The sequence below is a fragment of the Micropterus salmoides genome, unplaced genomic scaffold (assembly GCF_014851395.1).
Source record: "Micropterus salmoides isolate LMB-PRFRI ecotype aquatic unplaced genomic scaffold, ASM1485139v1 Ms_hic_scaffold_2320, whole genome shotgun sequence".
Lineage (NCBI taxonomy): Eukaryota > Metazoa > Chordata > Actinopteri > Centrarchiformes > Centrarchidae > Micropterus > Micropterus salmoides.
This window is the reverse complement of record NW_024041508.1, coordinates 1-25515: the sequence shown is the minus strand read 5'-3', so window position 1 is coordinate 25515 and position 25515 is coordinate 1. Positions and strand designations below refer to the sequence as shown.

At 47.4% G+C, this 25515-nt stretch overlaps 17 non-coding genes across 17 annotated transcripts; all 17 read left to right on the top strand.

Annotated features, from left to right (window-relative positions):
• Positions 1 to 2281: 2281 nt before the first annotated feature.
• On the top strand, positions 2282 to 2354 carry trnar-ucg. Its single transcript has one exon. It is a non-coding gene; the product is annotated as a tRNA-Arg (tRNA).
• Positions 2355 to 2710: 356 nt separating this feature from the next.
• Positions 2711 to 2784, top strand: trnai-aau. Its single transcript has one exon. It is a non-coding gene; the product is annotated as a tRNA-Ile (tRNA).
• Positions 2785 to 4769: 1985 nt separating this feature from the next.
• Positions 4770 to 4842, top strand: trnar-ucg. Its single transcript has one exon. It is a non-coding gene; the product is annotated as a tRNA-Arg (tRNA).
• Positions 4843 to 5202: 360 nt separating this feature from the next.
• trnai-aau lies at positions 5203 to 5276 on the top strand. The gene has a single exon. It is a non-coding gene; the product is annotated as a tRNA-Ile (tRNA).
• A 1073-nt stretch (positions 5277 to 6349) lies between these two features.
• Positions 6350 to 6423, top strand: trnai-aau. The gene has a single exon. It is a non-coding gene; the product is annotated as a tRNA-Ile (tRNA).
• A 1991-nt stretch (positions 6424 to 8414) lies between these two features.
• Positions 8415 to 8487, top strand: trnar-ucg. Its single transcript has one exon. It is a non-coding gene; the product is annotated as a tRNA-Arg (tRNA).
• Positions 8488 to 8846: 359 nt separating this feature from the next.
• Positions 8847 to 8920, top strand: trnai-aau. The gene has a single exon. It is a non-coding gene; the product is annotated as a tRNA-Ile (tRNA).
• A 2172-nt stretch (positions 8921 to 11092) lies between these two features.
• Positions 11093 to 11166, top strand: trnai-aau. Its single transcript has one exon. It is a non-coding gene; the product is annotated as a tRNA-Ile (tRNA).
• A 1076-nt stretch (positions 11167 to 12242) lies between these two features.
• trnai-aau lies at positions 12243 to 12316 on the top strand. Its single transcript has one exon. It is a non-coding gene; the product is annotated as a tRNA-Ile (tRNA).
• Positions 12317 to 14487: 2171 nt separating this feature from the next.
• Positions 14488 to 14561, top strand: trnai-aau. Its single transcript has one exon. It is a non-coding gene; the product is annotated as a tRNA-Ile (tRNA).
• Positions 14562 to 15636: 1075 nt separating this feature from the next.
• trnai-aau lies at positions 15637 to 15710 on the top strand. Its single transcript has one exon. It is a non-coding gene; the product is annotated as a tRNA-Ile (tRNA).
• A 2171-nt stretch (positions 15711 to 17881) lies between these two features.
• Positions 17882 to 17955, top strand: trnai-aau. The gene has a single exon. It is a non-coding gene; the product is annotated as a tRNA-Ile (tRNA).
• Positions 17956 to 19030: 1075 nt separating this feature from the next.
• Positions 19031 to 19104, top strand: trnai-aau. Its single transcript has one exon. It is a non-coding gene; the product is annotated as a tRNA-Ile (tRNA).
• A 1991-nt stretch (positions 19105 to 21095) lies between these two features.
• Positions 21096 to 21168, top strand: trnar-ucg. Its single transcript has one exon. It is a non-coding gene; the product is annotated as a tRNA-Arg (tRNA).
• Positions 21169 to 21528: 360 nt separating this feature from the next.
• Positions 21529 to 21602, top strand: trnai-aau. The gene has a single exon. It is a non-coding gene; the product is annotated as a tRNA-Ile (tRNA).
• Positions 21603 to 23592: 1990 nt separating this feature from the next.
• On the top strand, positions 23593 to 23665 carry trnar-ucg. Its single transcript has one exon. It is a non-coding gene; the product is annotated as a tRNA-Arg (tRNA).
• Positions 23666 to 24025: 360 nt separating this feature from the next.
• trnai-aau lies at positions 24026 to 24099 on the top strand. The gene has a single exon. It is a non-coding gene; the product is annotated as a tRNA-Ile (tRNA).
• Positions 24100 to 25515: the final 1416 nt, after the last annotated feature.

Below are 25515 nucleotides of genomic sequence, written 5' to 3'. Positions count from 1 at the left end.
AAACTTGTCCGTTTTTTTTTTTTTACTTCTGGAGGACAAATTGTTTAAAAAAAGAACACAAAAGCAGGCGGCTCAGGTCAAAGGTTTTGAGTGTACTGCTCACCTGGAAGGTGGTCACACATGACTTAACATCCAGTATGGAGCCATTGTCTGTTTTAGTCTGTCCCTGTTGTTTTATGCATTGAATTTTGTTAGCAAAAAGAAAGAAAGAAGCACCCCACAGCAGGCCGGTTAGCTCAGATGGTTAGAGCGTGGTGCTAATAACGCCAAGGTCATGGGTTCAACCCCATACTGGCCAGTGGTGACCATTTAACAACTCGACGTCAGAATCAGAAGGAGCTTTGTTGCCAAGTACCTTCTTACACATACAAGGAATTTGCTTTGGTGTTGAGGTGCTACACGCAGACAGACATACAGCTGACATAAATAGATGTAGAAATATGTAATAAACAAATGCAAGTTATATGAAGAATAGAGAAAAATAATACAACTGACAATATAAAAAAATGGAACAACAACCACTTACAATTAACAAAAATATTTGTGGCGAGAGGTTTTGGTCCTGATGGACCGCAGCCTCTTGCCAGAGGGGAGAGTCTGAAACAGTTTGTGACCGGGATGGGAGGCGTCAGCTGCTGCAGTCTTTCCTGCTCGCCTCAGAGTCCTGGAGGCGTGCAGGTCCTGAAGCGATGCAAGATTGCAGTCAATCACCTTCTCTGCAGAGCGAATGATACGCTGCAGCCTGCCCTTGCCCCGGGAGTGGGTCTATGATGGATTTAAGGTGGGACAACACAAGGCGCTCCAAAGACTTCATCACCACAGAGGTCAGGGCGACGGGTCTGTAGTCGTTAGTCCCGTGGTCCTTGGTTTTTTGGGGACAGGGATGATGGTGGAGGCTTTGAAGCAGGCTGGCACATGGCATGACTCCAGTGAGGTGTTAAAAATGTCTGTAAACACCGGAGACAGCTGATCAGCACAGTGCTTCAGGGTGGATGGGGAGACAGAGTCCGGCCCCGCTGCTTTGCGAGGTTTCTGCCTCCTGAACAGTCTGTTAACATCCCTCTCTTGGATGGTAAGAGAGGGGGGGAGGTGGGGGATGAGATGGGGACTGTGGCCGATCAGTGGTGTGACGGGGGATGGTGTCAGGTCTGTCCCATTGTCTTTCAAAGCGACAGTAAAACTGGTTCAACTCGTTGGCAAGGCGTGAGTCGTTCATGGAGTGGGGGGATTTAGGTTTGTAGCTGCTGATCCGTCTGAATCCTCTCCAGACAGAAGCAGAGTCATTCCTTGAGGACTGGTCTTGTAGTCTCTCTGCATACAGCTGTTTAGCATCTCGCACCGCCTTGCTAAACCTGTACTTTGACTCCTTAAACCTGGCCCGGTCTCCACTCCTAATCGCCTCTTCCTTTTCCAACCTCAGCTGTCTGAGCTTAGCTGTGAACCAGGGTCTGTCATTGTTATAACTCACCCTGCTGCGTGTTGGAATGCAGCTGTCCTCACAGAAGCTGATGTAGGATGTCACAGCCTCTGTAAACTCATCCAGATTGTTGGTAGCAGTCCTGAAAACATCCCAGTCAGTGCAGTCCAAGCATGCCTGAAGATCCTCTACAGCTTGACTGCTCCATTTCTTTGATGTCCTCACTACAGGTTTACAGAGTTTTAATTTCTGTCTGTAAGCAGGAATCAGGTGGACCATGACATGATCAGAGTGTCCCAGTGGAGCGCGTCTAACGGCGAGATAGGCACTGCTAACTGTGGTGTAACAGTGATCCAAAGTGTTCCCCTCTCTGGTTGGACACTTAATGAACTGTCTGTATTTGGGGAGTTCTTGGCAGAGGTTTCCTTTGTTAAAGTCACCAAGAACAATAACAAGGGAGTCCGGGTTTGTCTGCTCCACACACAGTCCGGTCGGCCAGCATGCGCTGTGCGTCCTGCACGTTGGCGTGCGGCAGAATGTAAGCACCAACCAGAATGAATGAAGCAAACTCACGGGGGGAGTAAAGCGGTTTACAGTTTATGATTAAAAATTCCAGATTAGGAGAACAGTGCTGCTGAATGGCGTTTGCATTGTCCTGCTCACAAGCGAGAGCTTTCCGATTTAAACAAATTCTGCCCCTCTTATGCCAAGTTACAAGGACTTTACACATGACAGGATATCCAGTGACTGTTAGCACGGCGCTAAAAGCTACAAGATCTTGAGTTTGATTCCCAAGCTGGCCACTCTTAGTGCTTTGACAAGACCAGATCACCAAGTGTTGTAAGATGTGAGCAAGGGAAACGGGACCGCGTGGCCTAACGGACAAGGCGTCTGACTTCGGATCAGAAGATTGAGGGTTCGAGTCCCTTCGTGGTTGAAGGCCCCTCCGTTATTTATGGAGAAATACTTAAAGCCATCGCGACAGACCGTATAAGAAGTGAGTATTTTCAAGTTTAAACAATTTGTGCTTGCATAGACTTGGGGGCACTTTGCACACGACTGAACATCCAAAACTTGTCCGTTTCTTTTTTTTTACTTCTGGAGGACAAATTGTTTAAAAAAAGAACCACAAAAGCAGGCGGCTCAGGTCAAAGGTTTTGAGTGTACTGCTCACCTGGAAGGTGGTCACACATGACTTAACATCCAGTATGGAGCCATTGTCTGTTTTAGTCTGTCCCTGTTGTTATGCATTGAATTTTGTTAGCAAAAAGAAAGAAAGAAGCACCCACAGCAGGCCGGTTAGCTCAGATGGTTAGAGCGTGGTGCTAATAACGCCAAGGTCATGGGTTCAACCCCCATACTGGCCAGTGGTGACCATTTAACAACTCGACGTCAGAATCAGAAGGAGCTTTGTTGCCAAGTACCTTCTTACATACAAGGAATTTGCTTTGGTGTTGAGGTGCTACACCAGACAGACATACAGCTGACATAAATAGATGTAGAAATATGTAATAAACAAATGCAAGTTATATATGAAGAATAGAGAAAAATAATACAACTGACAATATAAAAAAATGGAACAACAACCACTTACAATTAACAACAAATATTTGTGGCGAGAGGTTTTGGTCCTGATGGACCGCAGCCTCTTGCCAGAGGGGAGAGTCTGAAACAGTTTGTGACCGGGATGGGAGGCGTCAGCTCTGCAGTCTTTCCTGCTCGCCTCAGAGTCCTGGAGGCGTGCAGGTCCTGAAGCGATGCAAGATTGCAGTCAATCACCTTCTCTGCAGAGCGAATGATACGCTGCAGCCTGCCCTTGCCCCGGGAGTGGGTCTATGATGGATTTAAGGTGGGACAACACAAGGCGCTCCAAAGACTTCATCACCACAGAGGTCAGGGCGACGGGTCTGTAGTCGTTTAGTCCCGTGGTCCTTGGTTTTTTGGGGACAGGGATGATGGTGGAGGCTTTGAAGCAGGCTGGCACATGGCATGACTCCAGTGAGGTGTTAAAAATGTCTGTAAACACCGGAGACAGCTGATCAGCACAGTGCTTCAGGGTGGATGGGGAGACAGAGTCCGGCCCCGCTGCTTTGCGAGGTTTCTGCCTCCTGAACAGTCTGTTAACATCCCCTCTTGGATGGTAAGAGAGGGGGAGGAGGTGGGGGATGAGATGGTGGACTGTGGCCGATCAGTGGTGTGACGGGGGATGGTGTCAGGTCTGTCCCATTGTCTTTCAAAGCGACAGTAAAACTGGTTCAACTCGTTGGCAAGGCGTGAGTCGTTCATGGAGTGGGGGGATTTAGGTTTGTAGCTGCTGATCCGTCTGAATCCTCTCCAGACAGAAGCAGAGTCATTCCTTGAGGACTGGTCTTGTAGTCTCTCTGCATACAGCTGTTTAGCATCTCGCACCGCCTTGCTAAACCTGTACTTTGACTCCTTAAACCTGGCCCGGTCTCCACTCCTAATCGCCTCTTCCTTTTCCAACCTCAGCTGTCTGAGCTTAGCTGTGAACCAGGGTCTGTCATTGTTATAACTCACCCTGCTGCGTGTTGGAATGCAGCTGTCCTCACAGAAGCTGATGTAGGATGTCACAGCCTCTGTAAACTCATCCAGATTGTTGGTAGCAGTCCTGAAAACATCCCAGTCAGTGCAGTCCAAGCATGCCTGAAGATCCTCTACAGCTTGACTGCTCCATTTCTTTGATGTCCTCACTACAGGTTTACAGAGTTTTAATTTCTGTCTGTAAGCAGGAATCAGGTGGACCATGACATGATCAGAGTGTCCCAGTGGAGCGCGTCTAACGGCGAGATAGGCACTGCTAACTGTGGTGTAACAGTGATCCAAAGTGTTCCCCTCTCTGGTTGGACACTTAATGAACTGTCTGTATTTGGGGAGTTCTTGGCAGAGGTTTCCTTTGTTAAAGTCACCAAGAACAATAACAAGGGAGTCCGGGTTTGTCTGCTCCACACACAGTATCCGGTCGGCCAGCATGCGCTGTGCGTCCTGCACGTTGGCGTGCGGCAGAATGTAAGCACCAACCAGAATGAATGAAGCAAACTCACGGGGGGAGTAAAGCGGTTTACAGTTTATGATTAAAAATTCCAGATTAGGAGAACAGTGCTGCTGAATGGCGTTTGCATTGTCCTGCTCACAAGCGAGAGCTTTCCGATTTAAACAAATTCTGCCCTCTTATGCCAAGTTACAAGGACTTTACACATGACAGGATATCCAGTGACTGTTAGCACGGCGCTAAAAGCTACAAGATCTTGAGTTTGATTCCCAAGCTGGCCACTCTTAGTGCTTTGACAAGACCAGATCACCAAGTGTTGTAAGATGTGAGCAAGGGAAACGGGACCGCGTGGCCTAACGGACAAGGCGTCTGACTTCGGATCAGAAGATTGAGGGTTCGAGTCCCTTCGTGGTTGAAGGCCCCTCCGTTATTTATGGAGAAATACTTAAAGCCATCGCGACAGACCGTATAAGAAGTGAGTATTTTCAAGTTTAAACAATTTGTGCTTGCATAGACTTGGGGGCACTTTGCACACGACTGAACATCCAAAACTTGTCCGTTTCTTTTTTTTTTACTTCTGGAGGACAAATTGTTTAAAAAAAGAACCACAAAAGCAGGCGGCTCAGGTCAAAGGTTTTGAGTGTACTGCTCACCTGGAAGGTGGTCACACATGACTTAACATCCAGTATGGAGCCATTGTCTGTTTTAGTCTGTCCCTGTTGTTTTATGCATTGAATTTTGTTAGCAAAAAGAAAGAAAGAAGCACCCCACAGCAGGCCGGTTAGCTCAGATGGTTAGAGCGTGGTGCTAATAACGCCAAGGTCATGGGTTCAACCCCCATACTGGCCAGTGGTGACCATTTAACAACTCGACGTCAGAATCAGAAGGAGCTTTGTTGCCAAGTACCTTCTTACACATACAAGGAATTTGCTTTGGTGTTGAGGTGCTACACGCAGACAGACATACAGCTGACATAAATAGATGTAGAAATATGTAATAAACAAATGCAAGTTATATATGAAGAATAGAGAAAAATAATACAACTGACAATATAAAAAAATGGAACAACAACCACTTACAATTAACAACAAATATTTGTGGCGAGAGGTTTTGGTCCTGATGGACCGCAGCCTCTTGCCAGAGGGGAGAGTCTGAAACAGTTTGTGACCGGGATGGGAGGCGTCAGCTGCTGCAGTCTTTCCTGCTCGCCTCAGAGTCCTGGAGGCGTGCAGGTCCTGAAGCGATGCAAGATTGCAGTCAATCACCTTCTCTGCAGAGCGAATGATACGCTGCAGCCTGCCCTTGCCCGGGAGTGGGTCTATGATGGATTTAAGGTGGGACAACACAAGGCGCTCCAAAGACTTCATCACCACAGAGGTCAGGGCGACGGGTCTGCACGTTGGCGTGCGGCAGAATGTAAGCACCAACCAGAATGAATGAAGCAAACTCACGGGGGGAGTAAAGCGGTTTACAGTTTATGATAAAAAATTCCAGATTAGGAGAACAGTGCTGCTGAATGGCGTTTGCATTGTCCTGCTCACAAGCGAGAGCTTTCCGAATTAAACAAATTCTCCATTATTTATGGAGAAATACTTAAAGCCATCGCGACAGACCGTATAAGAAGTGAGTATTTTCAAGTTTAAACAATTTGTGCTTGCATAGACTTGGGGGCACTTTGCACACGACTGAACATCCAAAACTTGTCCGTTTCTTTTTTTTTTACTTCTGGAGGACAAATTGTTTAAAAAAAGAACCACAAAAGCAGGCGGCTCAGGTCAAAGGTTTTGAGTGTACTGCTCACCTGGAAGGTGGTCACACATGACTTAACATCCAGTATGGAGCCATTGTCTGTTTTAGTCTGTCCCTGTTGTTTTATGCATTGAATTTTGTTAGCAAAAAGAAAGAAAGAAGCACCCACAGCAGGCCGGTTAGCTCAGATGGTTAGAGCGTGGTGCTAATAACGCCAAGGTCATGGGTTCAACCCCCATACTGGCCAGTGGTGACCATTTAACAACTCGACGTCAGAATCAGAAGGAGCTTTGTTGCCAAGTACCTTCTTACACATACAAGGAATTTGCTTTGGTGTTGAGGTGCTACACGCAGACAGACATACAGCTGACATAAATAGATGTAGAAATATGTAATAAACAAATGCAAGTTATATATGAAGAATAGAGAAAAATAATACAACTGACAATATAAAAAAATGGAACAACAACCACTTACAATTAACAACAAATATTTGTGGCGAGAGGTTTTGGTCCTGATGGACCGCAGCCTCTTGCCAGAGGGGAGAGTCTGAAACAGTTTGTGACCGGGATGGGAGGCGTCAGCTGCTGCAGTCTTTCCTGCTCGCCTCAGAGTCCTGGAGGCGTGCAGGTCCTGAAGCGATGCAAGATTGCAGTCAATCACCTTCTCTGCAGAGCGAATGATACGCTGCAGCCTGCCCTTGCCCCGGGAGTGGGTCTATGATGGATTTAAGGTGGGACAACACAAGGCGCTCCAAAGACTTCATCACCACAGAGGTCAGGGCGACGGGTCTGTAGTCGTTTAGTCCCGTGGTCCTTGGTTTTTTGGGGACAGGGATGATGGTGGAGGCTTTGAAGCAGGCTGGCACATGGCATGACTCCAGTGAGGTGTTAAAAATGTCTGTAAACACCGGAGACAGCTGATCAGCACAGTGCTTCAGGGTGGATGGGGAGACAGAGTCCGGCCCCGCTGCTTTGCGAGGTTTCTGCCTCCTGAACAGTCTGTTAACATCCCTCTCTTGGATGGTAAGAGAGGGGGAGGAGGTGGGGGATGAGATGGTGGACTGTGGCCGATCAGTGGTGTGACGGGGGATGGTGTCAGGTCTGTCCCATTGTCTTTCAAAGCGACAGTAAAACTGGTTCAACTCGTTGGCAAGGCGTGAGTCGTTCATGGAGTGGGGGGATTTAGGTTTGTAGCTGCTGATCCGTCTGAATCCTCTCCAGACAGAAGCAGAGTCATTCCTTGAGGACTGGTCTTGTAGTCTCTCTGCATACAGCTGTTTAGCATCTCGCACCGCCTTGCTAAACCTGTACTTTGACTCCTTAAACCTGGCCCGGTCTCCACTCCTAATCGCCTCTTCCTTTTCCAACCTCAGCTGTCTGAGCTTAGCTGTGAACCAGGGTCTGTCATTGTTATAACTCACCCTGCTGCGTGTTGGAATGCAGCTGTCCTCACAGAAGCTGATGTAGGATGTCACAGCCTCTGTAAACTCATCCAGATTGTTGGTAGCAGTCCTGAAAACATCCCAGTCAGTGCAGTCCAAGCATGCCTGAAGATCCTCTACAGCTTGACTGCTCCATTTCTTTGATGTCCTCACTACAGGTTTACAGAGTTTTAATTTCTGTCTGTAAGCAGGAATCAGGTGGACCATGACATGATCAGAGTGTCCCAGTGGAGCGCGTCTAACGGCGAGATAGGCACTGCTAACTGTGGTGTAACAGTGATCCAAAGTGTTCCCCTCTCTGGTTGGACACTTAATGAACTGTCTGTATTTGGGGAGTTCTTGGCAGAGGTTTCCTTTGTTAAAGTCACCAAGAACAATAACAAGGGAGTCCGGGTTTGTCTGCTCCACACACAGTATCCGGTCGGCCAGCATGCGCTGTGCGTCCTGCACGTTGGCGTGCGGCAGAATGTAAGCACCAACCAGAATGAATGAAGCAAACTCACGGGGGGAGTAAAGCGGTTTACAGTTTATGATTAAAAATTCCAGATTAGGAGAACAGTGCTGCTGAATGGCGTTTGCATTGTCCTGCTCACAAGCGAGAGCTTTCCGATTTAAACAAATTCTGCCCCTCTTATGCCAAGTTACAAGGACTTTACACATGACAGGATATCCAGTGACTGTTAGCACGGCGCTAAAAGCTACAAGATCTTGAGTTTGATTCCCAAGCTGGCCACTCTTAGTGCTTTGACAAGACCAGATCACCAAGTGTTGTAAGATGTGAGCAAGGGAAACGGGACCGCGTGGCCTAACGGACAAGGCGTCTGACTTCGGATCAGAAGATTGAGGGTTCGAGTCCCTTCGTGGTTGAAGGCCCCTCCGTTATTTATGGAGAAATACTTAAAGCCATCGCGACAGACCGTATAAGAAGTGAGTATTTTCAAGTTTAAACAATTTGTGCTTGCATAGACTTGGGGGCACTTTGCACACGACTGAACATCCAAAACTTGTCCGTTTCTTTTTTTTTACTTCTGGAGGACAAATTGTTTAAAAAAAGAACCACAAAAGCAGGCGGCTCAGGTCAAAGGTTTTGAGTGTACTGCTCACCTGGAAGGTGGTCACACATGACTTAACATCCAGTATGGAGCCATTGTCTGTTTTAGTCTGTCCCTGTTGTTTTATGCATTGAATTTTGTTAGCAAAAAGAAAGAAAGAAGCACCCCACAGCAGGCCGGTTAGCTCAGATGGTTAGAGCGTGGTGCTAATAACGCCAAGGTCATGGGTTCAACCCCCATACTGGCCAGTGGTGACCATTTAACAACTCGACGTCAGAATCAGAAGGAGCTTTGTTGCCAAGTACCTTCTTACACATACAAGGAATTTGCTTTGGTGTTGAGGTGCTACACCAGACAGACATACAGCTGACATAAATAGATGTAGAAATATGTAATAAACAAATGCAAGTTATATATGAAGAATAGAGAAAAATAATACAACTGACAATATAAAAAAATGGAACAACAACCACTTACAATTAACAACAAATATTTGTGGCGAGAGGTTTTGGTCCTGATGGACCGCAGCCTCTTGCCAGAGGGGAGAGTCTGAAACAGTTTGTGACCGGGATGGGAGGCGTCAGCTGCTGCAGTCTTTCCTGCTCGCCTCAGAGTCCTGGAGGCGTGCAGGTCCTGAAGCGATGCAAGATTGCAGTCAATCACCTTCTCTGCAGAGCGAATGATACGCTGCAGCCTGCCCTTGCCCCGGGAGTGGGTCTATGATGGATTTAAGGTGGGACAACACAAGGCGCTCCAAAGACTTCATCACCACAGAGGTCAGGGCGACGGGTCTGTAGTCGTTTAGTCCCGTGGTCCTTGGTTTTTTGGGGACAGGGATGATGGTGGAGGCTTTGAAGCAGGCTGGCACATGGCATGACTCCAGTGAGGTGTTAAAAATGTCTGTAAACACCGGAGACAGCTGATCAGCACAGTGCTTCAGGGTGGATGGGGAGACAGAGTCCGGCCCCGCTGCTTTGCGAGGTTTCTGCCTCCTGAACAGTCTGTTAACATCCCTCTCTTGGATGGTAAGAGAGGGGGAGGAGGTGGGGGATGAGATGGTGGACTGTGGCCGATCAGTGGTGTGACGGGGGATGGTGTCAGGTCTGTCCCATTGTCTTTCAAAGCGACAGTAAAACTGGTTCAACTCGTTGGCAAGGCGTGAGTCGTTCATGGAGTGGGGGGATTTAGGTTTGTAGCTGCTGATCCGTCTGAATCCTCTCCAGACAGAAGCAGAGTCATTCCTTGAGGACTGGTCTTGTAGTCTCTCTGCATACAGCTGTTTAGCATCTCGCACCGCCTTGCTAAACCTGTACTTTGACTCCTTAAACCTGGCCCGGTCTCCACTCCTAATCGCCTCTTCCTTTTCCAACCTCAGCTGTCTGAGCTTAGCTGTGAACCAGGGTCTGTCATTGTTATAACTCACCCTGCTGCGTGTTGGAATGCAGCTGTCCTCACAGAAGCTGATGTAGGATGTCACAGCCTCTGTAAACTCATCCAGATTGTTGGTAGCAGTCCTGAAAACATCCCAGTCAGTGCAGTCCAAGCATGCCTGAAGATCCTCTACAGCTTGACTGCTCCATTTCTTTGATGTCCTCACTACAGGTTTACAGAGTTTTAATTTCTGTCTGTAAGCAGGAATCAGGTGGACCATGACATGATCAGAGTGTCCCAGTGGAGCGCGTCTAACGGCGAGATAGGCACTGCTAACTGTGGTGTAACAGTGATCCAAAGTGTTCCCCTCTCTGGTTGGACACTTAATGAACTGTCTGTATTTGGGGAGTTCTTGGCAGAGGTTTCCTTTGTTAAAGTCACCAAGAACAATAACAAGGGAGTCCGGGTTTGTCTGCTCCACACACAGTATCCGGTCGGCCAGCATGCGCTGTGCGTCCTGCACGTTGGCGTGCGGCAGAATGTAAGCACCAACCAGAATGAATGAAGCAAACTCACGGGGGGAGTAAAGCGGTTTACAGTTTATGATTAAAAATTCCAGATTAGGAGAACAGTGCTGCTGAATGGCGTTTGCATTGTCCTGCTCACAAGCGAGAGCTTTCCGATTTAAACAAATTCTCCGTTATTTATGGAGAAATACTTAAAGCCATCGCGACAGACCGTATAAGAAGTGAGTATTTTCAAGTTTAAACAATTTGTGCTTGCATAGACTTGGGGGCACTTTGCACACGACTGAACATCCAAAACTTGTCCGTTTCTTTTTTTTTTTACTTCTGGAGGACAAATTGTTTAAAAAAAGAACCACAAAAGCAGGCGGCTCAGGTCAAAGGTTTTGAGTGTACTGCTCACCTGGAAGGTGGTCACACATGACTTAACATCCAGTATGGAGCCATTGTCTGTTTTAGTCTGTCCCTGTTGTTTTATGCATTGAATTTTGTTAGCAAAAAGAAAGAAAGAAGCACCCCACAGCAGGCCAGTTAGCTCAGATGGTTAGAGCGTGGTGCTAATAACGCCAAGGTCATGGGTTCAACCCCCATACTGGCCAGTGGTGACCATTTAACAACTCGACGTCAGAATCAGAAGGAGCTTTGTTGCCAAGTACCTTCTTACACATACAAGGAATTTGCTTTGGTGTTGAGGTGCTACACGCAGACAGACATACAGCTGACATAAATAGATGTAGAAATATGTAATAAACAAATGCAAGTTATATATGAAGAATAGAGAAAAATAATACAACTGACAATATAAAAAAATGGAACAACAACCACTTACAATTAACAACAAATATTTGTGGCGAGAGGTTTTGGTCCTGATGGACCGCAGCCTCTTGCCAGAGGGGAGAGTCTGAAACAGTTTGTGACCGGGATGGGAGGCGTCAGCTGCTGCAGTCTTTCCTGCTCGCCTCAGAGTCCTGGAGGCGTGCAGGTCCTGAAGCGATGCAAGATTGCAGTCAATCACCTTCTCTGCAGAGCGAATGATACGCTGCAGTCTGCCCTTGCCCCGGGAGTGGGTCTATGATGGATTTAAGGTGGGACAACACAAGGCGCTCCAAAGACTTCATCACCACAGAGGTCAGGGCGACGGGTCTGCACGTTGGCGTGCGGCAGAATGTAAGCACCAACCAGAATGAATGAAGCAAACTCACGGGGGGAGTAAAGCGGTTTACAGTTTATGATAAAAAATTCCAGATTAGGAGAACAGTGCTGCTGAATGGCGTTTGCATTGTCCTGCTCACAAGCGAGAGCTTTCCGAATTAAACAAATTCTCCATTATTTATGGAGAAATACTTAAAGCCATCGCGACAGACCGTATAAGAAGTGAGTATTTTCAAGTTTAAACAATTTGTGCTTGCATAGACTTGGGGGCACTTTGCACACGACTGAACATCCAAAACTTGTCCGTTTCTTTTTTTTTTTACTTCTGGAGGACAAATTGTTTAAAAAAAGAACCACAAAAGCAGGCGGCTCAGGTCAAAGGTTTTGAGTGTACTGCTCACCTGGAAGGTGGTCACACATGACTTAACATCCAGTATGGAGCCATTGTCTGTTTTAGTCTGTCCCTGTTGTTTTATGCATTGAATTTTGTTAGCAAAAAGAAAGAAAGAAGCACCCCACAGCAGGCCGGTTAGCTCAGATGGTTAGAGCGTGGTGCTAATAACGCCAAGGTCATGGGTTCAACCCCCATACTGGCCAGTGGTGACCATTTAACAACTCGACGTCAGAATCAGAAGGAGCTTTGTTGCCAAGTACCTTCTTACACATACAAGGAATTTGCTTTGGTGTTGAGGTGCTACACGCAGACAGACATACAGCTGACATAAATAGATGTAGAAATATGTAATAAACAAATGCAAGTTATATATGAAGAATAGAGAAAAATAATACAACTGACAATATAAAAAAATGGAACAACAACCACTTACAATTAACAACAAATATTTGTGGCGAGAGGTTTTGGTCCTGATGGACCGCAGCCTCTTGCCAGAGGGGAGAGTCTGAAACAGTTTGTGACCGGGATGGGAGGCGTCAGCTGCTGCAGTCTTTCCTGCTCGCCTCAGAGTCCTGGAGGCGTGCAGGTCCTGAAGCGATGCAAGATTGCAGTCAATCACCTTCTCTGCAGAGCGAATGATACGCTGCAGCCTGCCCTTGCCCCGGGAGTGGGTCTATGATGGATTTAAGGTGGGACAACACAAGGCGCTCCAAAGACTTCATCACCACAGAGGTCAGGGCGACGGGTCTGTAGTCGTTTAGTCCCGTGGTCCTTGGTTTTTTGGGGACAGGGATGATGGTGGAGGCTTTGAAGCAGGCTGGCACATGGCATGACTCCAGTGAGGTGTTAAAAATGTCTGTAAACACCGGAGACAGCTGATCAGCACAGTGCTTCAGGGTGGATGGGGAGACAGAGTCCGGCCCCGCTGCTTTGCGAGGTTTCTGCCTCCTGAACAGTCTGTTAACATCCCTCTCTTGGATGGTAAGAGAGGGGGAGGAGGTGGGGGATGAGATGGTGGACTGTGGCCGATCAGTGGTGTGACGGGGGATGGTGTCAGGTCTGTCCCATTGTCTTTCAAAGCGACAGTAAAACTGGTTCAACTCGTTGGCAAGGCGTGAGTCGTTCATGGAGTGGGGGGATTTAGGTTTGTAGCTGCTGATCCGTCTGAATCCTCTCCAGACAGAAGCAGAGTCATTCCTTGAGGACTGGTCTTGTAGTCTCTCTGCATACAGCTGTTTAGCATCTCGCACCGCCTTGCTAAACCTGTACTTTGACTCCTTAAACCTGGCCCGGTCTCCACTCCTAATCGCCTCTTCCTTTTCCAACCTCAGCTGTCTGAGCTTAGCTGTGAACCAGGGTCTGTCATTGTTATAACTCACCCTGCTGCGTGTTGGAATGCAGCTGTCCTCACAGAAGCTGATGTAGGATGTCACAGCCTCTGTAAACTCATCCAGATTGTTGGTAGCAGTCCTGAAAACATCCCAGTCAGTGCAGTCCAAGCATGCCTGAAGATCCTCTACAGCTTGACTGCTCCATTTCTTTGATGTCCTCACTACAGGTTTACAGAGTTTTAATTTCTGTCTGTAAGCAGGAATCAGGTGGACCATGACATGATCAGAGTGTCCCAGTGGAGCGCGTCTAACGGCGAGATAGGCACTGCTAACTGTGGTGTAACAGTGATCCAAAGTGTTCCCCTCTCTGGTTGGACACTTAATGAACTGTCTGTATTTGGGGAGTTCTTGGCAGAGGTTTCCTTTGTTAAAGTCACCAAGAACAATAACAAGGGAGTCCGGGTTTGTCTGCTCCACACACAGTATCCGGTCGGCCAGCATGCGCTGTGCGTCCTGCACGTTGGCGTGCGGCAGAATGTAAGCACCAACCAGAATGAATGAAGCAAACTCACGGGGGGAGTAAAGCGGTTTACAGTTTATGATAAAAAATTCCAGATTAGGAGAACAGTGCTGCTGAATGGCGTTTGCATTGTCCTGCTCACAAGCGAGAGCTTTCCGATTTAAACAAATTCTCCGTTATTTATGGAGAAATACTTAAAGCCATCGCGACAGACCGTATAAGAAGTGAGTATTTTCAAGTTTAAACAATTTGTGCTTGCATAGACTTGGGGGCACTTTGCACACGACTGAACATCCAAAACTTGTCCGTTTCTTTTTTTTTTACTTCTGGAGGACAAATTGTTTAAAAAAGAACCACAAAAGCAGGCGGCTCAGGTCAAAGGTTTTGAGTGTACTGCTCACCTGGAAGGTGGTCACACATGACTTAACATCCAGTATGGAGCCATTGTCTGTTTTAGTCTGTCCCTGTTGTTTTATGCATTGAATTTTGTTAGCAAAAAGAAAGAAAGAAGCACCCCACAGCAGGCCAGTTAGCTCAGATGGTTAGAGCGTGGTGCTAATAACGCCAAGGTCATGGGTTCAACCCCCATACTGGCCAGTGGTGACCATTTAACAACTCGACGTCAGAATCAGAAGGAGCTTTGTTGCCAAGTACCTTCTTACACATACAAGGAATTTGCTTTGGTGTTGAGGTGCTACACGCAGACAGACATACAGCTGACATAAATAGATGTAGAAATATGTAATAAACAAATGCAAGTTATATATGAAGAATAGAGAAAAATAATACAACTGACAATATAAAAAAATGGAACAACAACCACTTACAATTAACAACAAATATTTGTGGCGAGAGGTTTTGGTCCTGATGGACCGCAGCCTCTTGCCAGAGGGGAGAGTCTGAAACAGTTTGTGACCGGGATGGGAGGCGTCAGCTGCTGCAGTCTTTCCTGCTCGCCTCAGAGTCCTGGAGGCGTGCAGGTCCTGAAGCGATGCAAGATTGCAGTCAATCACCTTCTCTGCAGAGCGAATGATACGCTGCAGTCTGCCCTTGCCCCGGGAGTGGGTCTATGATGGATTTAAGGTGGGACAACACAAGGCGCTCCAAAGACTTCATCACCACAGAGGTCAGGGCGACGGGTCTGCACGTTGGCGTGCGGCAGAATGTAAGCACCAACCAGAATGAATGAAGCAAACTCACGGGGGGAGTAAAGCGGTTTACAGTTTATGATAAAAAATTCCAGATTAGGAGAACAGTGCTGCTGAATGGCGTTTGCATTGTCCTGCTCACAAGCGAGAGCTTTCCGAATTAAACAAATTCTCCATTATTTATGGAGAAATACTTAAAGCCATCGCGACAGACCGTATAAGAAGTGAGTATTTTCAAGTTTAAACAATTTGTGCTTGCATAGACTTGGGGGCACTTTGCACACGACTGAACATCCAAAACTTGTCCGTTTCTTTTTTTTTAACTTCTGGAGGACAAATTGTTTAAAAAAAGAACCACAAAAGCAGGCGGCTCAGGTCAAAGGTTTTGAGTGTACTGCTCACCTGGAAGGTGGTCACACATGACTTAACATCCAGTATGGAGCCATTGTCTGTTTTAGTCTGTCCCTGTTGTTTTATGCATTGAATTTTGTTAGCAAAAAGAAAGAAAGAAGCACCCCACAGCAGGCCGGTTAGCTCAGATGGTTAGAGCGTGGTGCTAATAACGCCAAGGTCATGGGTTCAACCCCCATACTGGCCAGTGGTGACCATTTAACAACTCGACGTCAGAATCAGAAGGAGCTTTGTTGCCAAGTACCTTCTTACACATACAAGGAATTTGCTTTGGTGTTGAGGTGCTACACGCAGACAGACATACAGCTGACATAAATAGATGTAGAAATATGTAATAAACAAATGCAAGTTATATATGAAGAATAGAGAAAAATAATACAACTGACAATATAAAAAAATGGAACAACAACCACTTACAATTAACAACAAATATTTGTGGCGAGAGGTTTTGGTCCTGATGGACCGCAGCCTCTTGCCAGAGGGGAGAGTCTGAAACAGTTTGTGACCGGGATGGGAGGCGTCAGCTGCTGCAGTCTTTCCTGCTCGCCTCAGAGTCCTGGAGGCGTGCAGGTCCTGAAGCGATGCAAGATTGCAGTCAATCACCTTCTCTGCAGAGCGAATGATACGCTGCAGCCTGCCCTTGCCCGGGAGTGGGTCTATGATGGATTTAAGGTGGGACAACACAAGGCGCTCCAAAGACTTCATCACCACAGAGGTCAGGGCGACGGGTCTGTAGTCGTTTAGTCCCGTGGTCCTTGGTTTTTTGGGGACAGGGATGATGGTGGAGGCTTTGAAGCAGGCTGGCACATGGCATGACTCCAGTGAGGTGTTAAAAATGTCTGTAAACACCGGAGACAGCTGATCAGCACAGTGCTTCAGGGTGGATGGGGAGACAGAGTCCGGCCCCGCTGCTTTGCGAGGTTTCTGCCTCCTGAACAGTCTGTTAACATCCCTCTCTTGGATGGTAAGAGAGGGGGAGGAGGTGGGGGATGAGATGGTGGACTGTGGCCGATCAGTGGTGTGACGGGGGATGGTGTCAGGTCTGTCCCATTGTCTTTCAAAGCGACAGTAAAACTGGTTCAACTCGTTGGCAAGGCGTGAGTCGTTCATGGAGTGGGGGGATTTAGGTTTGTAGCTGCTGATCCGTCTGAATCCTCTCCAGACAGAAGCAGAGTCATTCCTTGAGGACTGGTCTTGTAGTCTCTCTGCATACAGCTGTTTAGCATCTCGCACCGCCTTGCTAAACCTGTACTTTGACTCCTTAAACCTGGCCCGGTCTCCACTCCTAATCGCCTCTTCCTTTTCCAACCTCAGCTGTCTGAGCTTAGCTGTGAACCAGGGTCTGTCATTGTTATAACTCACCCTGCTGCGTGTTGGAATGCAGCTGTCCTCACAGAAGCTGATGTAGGATGTCACAGCCTCTGTAAACTCATCCAGATTGTTGGTAGCAGTCCTGAAAACATCCCAGTCAGTGCAGTCCAAGCATGCCTGAAGATCCTCTACAGCTTGACTGCTCCATTTCTTTGATGTCCTCACTACAGGTTTACAGAGTTTTAATTTCTGTCTGTAAGCAGGAATCAGGTGGACCATGACATGATCAGAGTGTCCCAGTGGAGCGCGTCTAACGGCGAGATAGGCACTGCTAACTGTGGTGTAACAGTGATCCAAAGTGTTCCCCTCTCTGGTTGGACACTTAATGAACTGTCTGTATTTGGGGAGTTCTTGGCAGAGGTTTCCTTTGTTAAAGTCACCAAGAACAATAACAAGGGAGTCCGGGTTTGTCTGCTCCACACACAGTATCCGGTCGGCCAGCATGCGCTGTGCGTCCTGCACGTTGGCGTGCGGCAGAATGTAAGCACCAACCAGAATGAATGAAGCAAACTCACGGGGGGAGTAAAGCGGTTTACAGTTTATGATAAAAAATTCCAGATTAGGAGAACAGTGCTGCTGAATGGCGTTTGCATTGTCCTGCTCACAAGCGAGAGCTTTCCGATTTAAACAAATTCTCCGTTATTTATGGAGAAATACTTAAAGCCATCGCGACAGACCGTATAAGAAGTGAGTATTTTCAAGTTTAAACAATTTGTGCTTGCATAGACTTGGGGGCACTTTGCACACGACTGAACATCCAAAACTTGTCCGTTTCTTTTTTTTTTACTTCTGGAGGACAAATTGTTTAAAAAAAGAACCACAAAAGCAGGCGGCTCAGGTCAAAGGTTTTGAGTGTACTGCTCACCTGGAAGGTGGTCACACATGACTTAACATCCAGTATGGAGCCATTGTCTGTTTTAGTCTGTCCCTGTTGTTTTATGCATTGAATTTTGTTAGCAAAAAGAAAGAAAGAAGCACCCCACAGCAGGCCAGTTAGCTCAGATGGTTAGAGCGTGGTGCTAATAACGCCAAGGTCATGGGTTCAACCCCCATACTGGCCAGTGGTGACCATTTAACAACTCGACGTCAGAATCAGAAGGAGCTTTGTTGCCAAGTACCTTCTTACACATACAAGGAATTTGCTTTGGTGTTGAGGTGCTACACGCAGACAGACATACAGCTGACATAAATAGATGTAGAAATATGTAATAAACAAATGCAAGTTATATATGAAGAATAGAGAAAAATAATACAACTGACAATATAAAAAAATGGAACAACAACCACTTACAATTAACAACAAATATTTGTGGCGAGAGGTTTTGGTCCTGATGGACCGCAGCCTCTTGCCAGAGGGGAGAGTCTGAAACAGTTTGTGACCGGGATGGGAGGCGTCAGCTGCTGCAGTCTTTCCTGCTCGCCTCAGAGTCCTGGAGGCGTGCAGGTCCTGAAGCGATGCAAGATTGCAGTCAATCACCTTCTCTGCAGAGCGAATGATACGCTGCAGTCTGCCCTTGCCCCGGGAGTGGGTCTATGATGGATTTAAGGTGGGACAACACAAGGCGCTCCAAAGACTTCATCACCACAGAGGTCAGGGCGACGGGTCTGCACGTTGGCGTGCGGCAGAATGTAAGCACCAACCAGAATGAATGAAGCAAACTCACGGGGGGAGTAAAGCGGTTTACAGTTTATGATAAAAAATTCCAGATTAGGAGAACAGTGCTGCTGAATGGCGTTTGCATTGTCCTGCTCACAAGCGAGAGCTTTCCGAATTAAACAAATTCTCCATTATTTATGGAGAAATACTTAAAGCCATCGCGACAGACCGTATAAGAAGTGAGTATTTTCAAGTTTAAACAATTTGTGCTTGCATAGACTTGGGGGCACTTTGCACACGACTGAACATCCAAAACTTGTCCGTTTCTTTTTTTTTTACTTCTGGAGGACAAATTGTTTAAAAAAAGAACCACAAAAGCAGGCGGCTCAGGTCAAAGGTTTTGAGTGTACTGCTCACCTGGAAGGTGGTCACACATGACTTAACATCCAGTATGGAGCCATTGTCTGTTTTAGTCTGTCCCTGTTGTTTTATGCATTGAATTTTGTTAGCAAAAAGAAAGAAAGAAGCACCCCACAGCAGGCCGGTTAGCTCAGATGGTTAGAGCGTGGTGCTAATAACGCCAAGGTCATGGGTTCAACCCCCATACTGGCCAGTGGTGACCATTTAACAACTCGACGTCAGAATCAGAAGGAGCTTTGTTGCCAAGTACCTTCTTACACATACAAGGAATTTGCTTTGGTGTTGAGGTGCTACACGCAGACAGACATACAGCTGACATAAATAGATGTAGAAATATGTAATAAACAAATGCAAGTTATATATGAAGAATAGAGAAAAATAATACAACTGACAATATAAAAAAATGGAACAACAACCACTTACAATTAACAACAAATATTTGTGGCGAGAGGTTTTGGTCCTGATGGACCGCAGCCTCTTGCCAGAGGGGAGAGTCTGAAACAGTTTGTGACCGGGATGGGAGGCGTCAGCTGCTGCAGTCTTTCCTGCTCGCCTCAGAGTCCTGGAGGCGTGCAGGTCCTGAAGCGATGCAAGATTGCAGTCAATCACCTTCTCTGCAGAGCGAATGATACGCTGCAGCCTGCCCTTGCCCCGGGAGTGGGTCTATGATGGATTTAAGGTGGGACAACACAAGGCGCTCCAAAGACTTCATCACCACAGAGGTCAGGGCGACGGGTCTGTAGTCGTTTAGTCCCGTGGTCCTTGGTTTTTTGGGGACAGGGATGATGGTGGAGGCTTTGAAGCAGGCTGGCACATGGCATGACTCCAGTGAGGTGTTAAAAATGTCTGTAAACACCGGAGACAGCTGATCAGCACAGTGCTTCAGGGTGGATGGGGAGACAGAGTCCGGCCCCGCTGCTTTGCGAGGTTTCTGCCTCCTGAACAGTCTGTTAACATCCCTCTCTTGGATGGTAAGAGAGGGGGAGGAGGTGGGGGATGAGATGGTGGACTGTGGCCGATCAGTGGTGTGACGGGGGATGGTGTCAGGTCTGTCCCATTGTCTTTCAAAGCGACAGTAAAACTGGTTCAACTCGTTGGCAAGGCGTGAGTCGTTCATGGAGTGGGGGGATTTAGGTTTGTAGCTGCTGATCCGTCTGAATCCTCTCCAGACAGAAGCAGAGTCATTCCTTGAGGACTGGTCTTGTAGTCTCTCTGCATACAGCTGTTTAGCATCTCGCACCGCCTTGCTAAACCTGTACTTTGACTCCTTAAACCTGGCCCGGTCTCCACTCCTAATCGCCTCTTCCTTTTCCAACCTCAGCTGTCTGAGCTTAGCTGTGAACCAGGGTCTGTCATTGTTATAACTCACCCTGCTGCGTGTTGGAATGCAGCTGTCCTCACAGAAGCTGATGTAGGATGTCACAGCCTCTGTAAACTCATCCAGATTGTTGGTAGCAGTCCTGAAAACATCCCAGTCAGTGCAGTCCAAGCATGCCTGAAGATCCTCTACAGCTTGACTGCTCCATTTCTTTGATGTCCTCACTACAGGTTTACAGAGTTTTAATTTCTGTCTGTAAGCAGGAATCAGGTGGACCATGACATGATCAGAGTGTCCCAGTGGAGCGCGTCTAACGGCGAGATAGGCACTGCTAACTGTGGTGTAACAGTGATCCAAAGTGTTCCCCTCTCTGGTTGGACACTTAATGAACTGTCTGTATTTGGGGAGTTCTTGGCAGAGGTTTCCTTTGTTAAAGTCACCAAGAACAATAACAAGGGAGTCCGGGTTTGTCTGCTCCACACACAGTATCCGGTCGGCCAGCATGCGCTGTGCGTCCTGCACGTTGGCGTGCGGCAGAATGTAAGCACCAACCAGAATGAATGAAGCAAACTCACGGGGGGAGTAAAGCGGTTTACAGTTTATGATTAAAAATTCCAGATTAGGAGAACAGTGCTGCTGAATGGCGTTTGCATTGTCCTGCTCACAAGCGAGAGCTTTCCGATTTAAACAAATTCTGCCCCTCTTATGCCAAGTTACAAGGACTTTACACATGACAGGATATCCAGTGACTGTTAGCACGGCGCTAAAAGCTACAAGATCTTGAGTTTGATTCCCAAGCTGGCCACTCTTAGTGCTTTGACAAGACCAGATCACCAAGTGTTGTAAGATGTGAGCAAGGGAAACGGGACCGCGTGGCCTAACGGACAAGGCGTCTGACTTCGGATCAGAAGATTGAGGGTTCGAGTCCCTTCGTGGTTGAAGGCCCCTCCGTTATTTATGGAGAAATACTTAAAGCCATCGCGACAGACCGTATAAGAAGTGAGTATTTTCAAGTTTAAACAATTTGTGCTTGCATAGACTTGGGGGCACTTTGCACACGACTGAACATCCAAAACTTGTCCGTTTCTTTTTTTTTTACTTCTGGAGGACAAATTGTTTAAAAAAAGAACCACAAAAGCAGGCGGCTCAGGTCAAAGGTTTTGAGTGTACTGCTCACCTGGAAGGTGGTCACACATGACTTAACATCCAGTATGGAGCCATTGTCTGTTTTAGTCTGTCCCTGTTGTTTTATGCATTGAATTTTGTTAGCAAAAAGAAAGAAAGAAGCACCCCACAGCAGGCCGGTTAGCTCAGATGGTTAGAGCGTGGTGCTAATAACGCCAAGGTCATGGGTTCAACCCCCATACTGGCCAGTGGTGACCATTTAACAACTCGACGTCAGAATCAGAAGGAGCTTTGTTGCCAAGTACCTTCTTACACATACAAGGAATTTGCTTTGGTGTTGAGGTGCTACACCAGACAGACATACAGCTGACATAAATAGATGTAGAAATATGTAATAAACAAATGCAAGTTATATATGAAGAATAGAGAAAAATAATACAACTGACAATATAAAAAAATGGAACAACAACCACTTACAATTAACAACAAATATTTGTGGCGAGAGGTTTTGGTCCTGATGGACCGCAGCCTCTTGCCAGAGGGGAGAGTCTGAAACAGTTTGTGACCGGGATGGGAGGCGTCAGCTGCTGCAGTCTTTCCTGCTCGCCTCAGAGTCCTGGAGGCGTGCAGGTCCTGAAGCGATGCAAGATTGCAGTCAATCACCTTCTCTGCAGAGCGAATGATACGCTGCAGCCTGCCCTTGCCCCGGGAGTGGGTCTATGATGGATTTAAGGTGGGACAACACAAGGCGCTCCAAAGACTTCATCACCACAGAGGTCAGGGCGACGGGTCTGTAGTCGTTTAGTCCCGTGGTCCTTGGTTTTTTGGGGACAGGGATGATGGTGGAGGCTTTGAAGCAGGCTGGCACATGGCATGACTCCAGTGAGGTGTTAAAAATGTCTGTAAACACCGGAGACAGCTGATCAGCACAGTGCTTCAGGGTGGATGGGGAGACAGAGTCCGGCCCCGCTGCTTTGCGAGGTTTCTGCCTCCTGAACAGTCTGTTAACATCCCTCTCTTGGATGGTAAGAGAGGGGGAGGAGGTGGGGGATGAGATGGTGGACTGTGGCCGATCAGTGGTGTGACGGGGGATGGTGTCAGGTCTGTCCCATTGTCTTTCAAAGCGACAGTAAAACTGGTTCAACTCGTTGGCAAGGCGTGAGTCGTTCATGGAGTGGGGGGATTTAGGTTTGTAGCTGCTGATCCGTCTGAATCCTCTCCAGACAGAAGCAGAGTCATTCCTTGAGGACTGGTCTTGTAGTCTCTCTGCATACAGCTGTTTAGCATCTCGCACCGCCTTGCTAAACCTGTACTTTGACTCCTTAAACCTGGCCCGGTCTCCACTCCTAATCGCCTCTTCCTTTTCCAACCTCAGCTGTCTGAGCTTAGCTGTGAACCAGGGTCTGTCATTGTTATAACTCACCCTGCTGCGTGTTGGAATGCAGCTGTCCTCACAGAAGCTGATGTAGGATGTCACAGCCTCTGTAAACTCATCCAGATTGTTGGTAGCAGTCCTGAAAACATCCCAGTCAGTGCAGTCCAAGCATGCCTGAAGATCCTCTACAGCTTGACTGCTCCATTTCTTTGATGTCCTCACTACAGGTTTACAGAGTTTTAATTTCTGTCTGTAAGCAGGAATCAGGTGGACCATGACATGATCAGAGTGTCCCAGTGGAGCGCGTCTAACGGCGAGATAGGCACTGCTAACTGTGGTGTAACAGTGATCCAAAGTGTTCCCCTCTCTGGTTGGACACTTAATGAACTGTCTGTATTTGGGGAGTTCTTGGCAGAGGTTTCCTTTGTTAAAGTCACCAAGAACAATAACAAGGGAGTCCGGGTTTGTCTGCTCCACACACAGTATCCGGTCGGCCAGCATGCGCTGTGCGTCCTGCACGTTGGCGTGCGGCAGAATGTAAGCACCAACCAGAATGAATGAAGCAAACTCACGGGGGGAGTAAAGCGGTTTACAGTTTATGATTAAAAATTCCAGATTAGGAGAACAGTGCTGCTGAATGGCGTTTGCATTGTCCTGCTCACAAGCGAGAGCTTTCCGATTTAAACAAATTCTGCCCCTCTTATGCCAAGTTACAAGGACTTTACACATGACAGGATATCCAGTGACTGTTAGCACGGCGCTAAAAGCTACAAGATCTTGAGTTTGATTCCCAAGCTGGCCACTCTTAGTGCTTTGACAAGACCAGATCACCAAGTGTTGTAAGATGTGAGCAAGGGAAACGGGACCGCGTGGCCTAACGGACAAGGCGTCTGACTTCGGATCAGAAGATTGAGGGTTCGAGTCCCTTCGTGGTTGAAGGCCCCTCCGTTATTTATGGAGAAATACTTAAAGCCATCGCGACAGACCGTATAAGAAGTGAGTATTTTCAAGTTTAAACAATTTGTGCTTGCATAGACTTGGGGGCACTTTGCACACGACTGAACATCCAAAACTTGTCCGTTTCTTTTTTTTTTACTTCTGGAGGACAAATTGTTTAAAAAAAGAACCACAAAAGCAGGCGGCTCAGGTCAAAGGTTTTGAGTGTACTGCTCACCTGGAAGGTGGTCACACATGACTTAACATCCAGTATGGAGCCATTGTCTGTTTTAGTCTGTCCCTGTTGTTTTATGCATTGAATTTTGTTAGCAAAAAGAAAGAAAGAAGCACCCCACAGCAGGCCGGTTAGCTCAGATGGTTAGAGCGTGGTGCTAATAACGCCAAGGTCATGGGTTCAACCCCCATACTGGCCAGTGGTGACCATTTAACAACTCGACGTCAGAATCAGAAGGAGCTTTGTTGCCAAGTACCTTCTTACACATACAAGGAATTTGCTTTGGTGTTGAGGTGCTACACGCAGACAGACATACAGCTGACATAAATAGATGTAGAAATATGTAATAAACAAATGCAAGTTATATATGAAGAATAGAGAAAAATAATACAACTGACAATATAAAAAAATGGAACAACAACCACTTACAATTAACAACAAATATTTGTGGCGAGAGGTTTTGGTCCTGATGGACCGCAGCCTCTTGCCAGAGGGGAGAGTCTGAAACAGTTTGTGACCGGGATGGGAGGCGTCAGCTGCTGCAGTCTTTCCTGCTCGCCTCAGAGTCCTGGAGGCGTGCAGGTCCTGAAGCGATGCAAGATTGCAGTCAATCACCTTCTCTGCAGAGCGAATGATACGCTGCAGCCTGCCCTTGCCCCGGGAGTGGGTCTATGATGGATTTAAGGTGGGACAACACAAGGCGCTCCAAAGACTTCATCACCACAGAGGTCAGGGCGACGGGTCTGTAGTCGTTTAGTCCCGTGGTCCTTGGTTTTTTGGGGACAGGGATGATGGTGGAGGCTTTGAAGCAGGCTGGCACATGGCATGACTCCAGTGAGGTGTTAAAAATGTCTGTAAACACCGGAGACAGCTGATCAGCACAGTGCTTCAGGGTGGATGGGGAGACAGAGTCCGGCCCCGCTGCTTTGCGAGGTTTCTGCCTCCTGAACAGTCTGTTAACATCCCTCTCTTGGATGGTAAGAGAGGGGGAGGAGGTGGGGGATGAGATGGTGGACTGTGGCCGATCAGTGGTGTGACGGGGGATGGTGTCAGGTCTGTCCCATTGTCTTTCAAAGCGACAGTAAAACTGGTTCAACTCGTTGGCAAGGCGTGAGTCGTTCATGGAGTGGGGGGATTTAGGTTTGTAGCTGCTGATCCGTCTGAATCCTCTCCAGACAGAAGCAGAGTCATTCCTTGAGGACTGGTCTTGTAGTCTCTCTGCATACAGCTGTTTAGCATCTCGCACCGCCTTGCTAAACCTGTACTTTGACTCCTTAAACCTGGCCCGGTCTCCACTCCTAATCGCCTCTTCCTTTTCCAACCTCAGCTGTCTGAGCTTAGCTGTGAACCAGGGTCTGTCATTGTTATAACTCACCCTGCTGCGTGTTGGAATGCAGCTGTCCTCACAGAAGCTGATGTAGGATGTCACAGCCTCTGTAAACTCATCCAGATTGTTGGTAGCAGTCCTGAAAACATCCCAGTCAGTGCAGTCCAAGCATGCCTGAAGATCCTCTACAGCTTGACTGCTCCATTTCTTTGATGTCCTCACTACAGGTTTTACAGAGTTTTAATTTCTGTCTGTAAGCAGGAATCAGGTGGACCATGACAGCTTTCG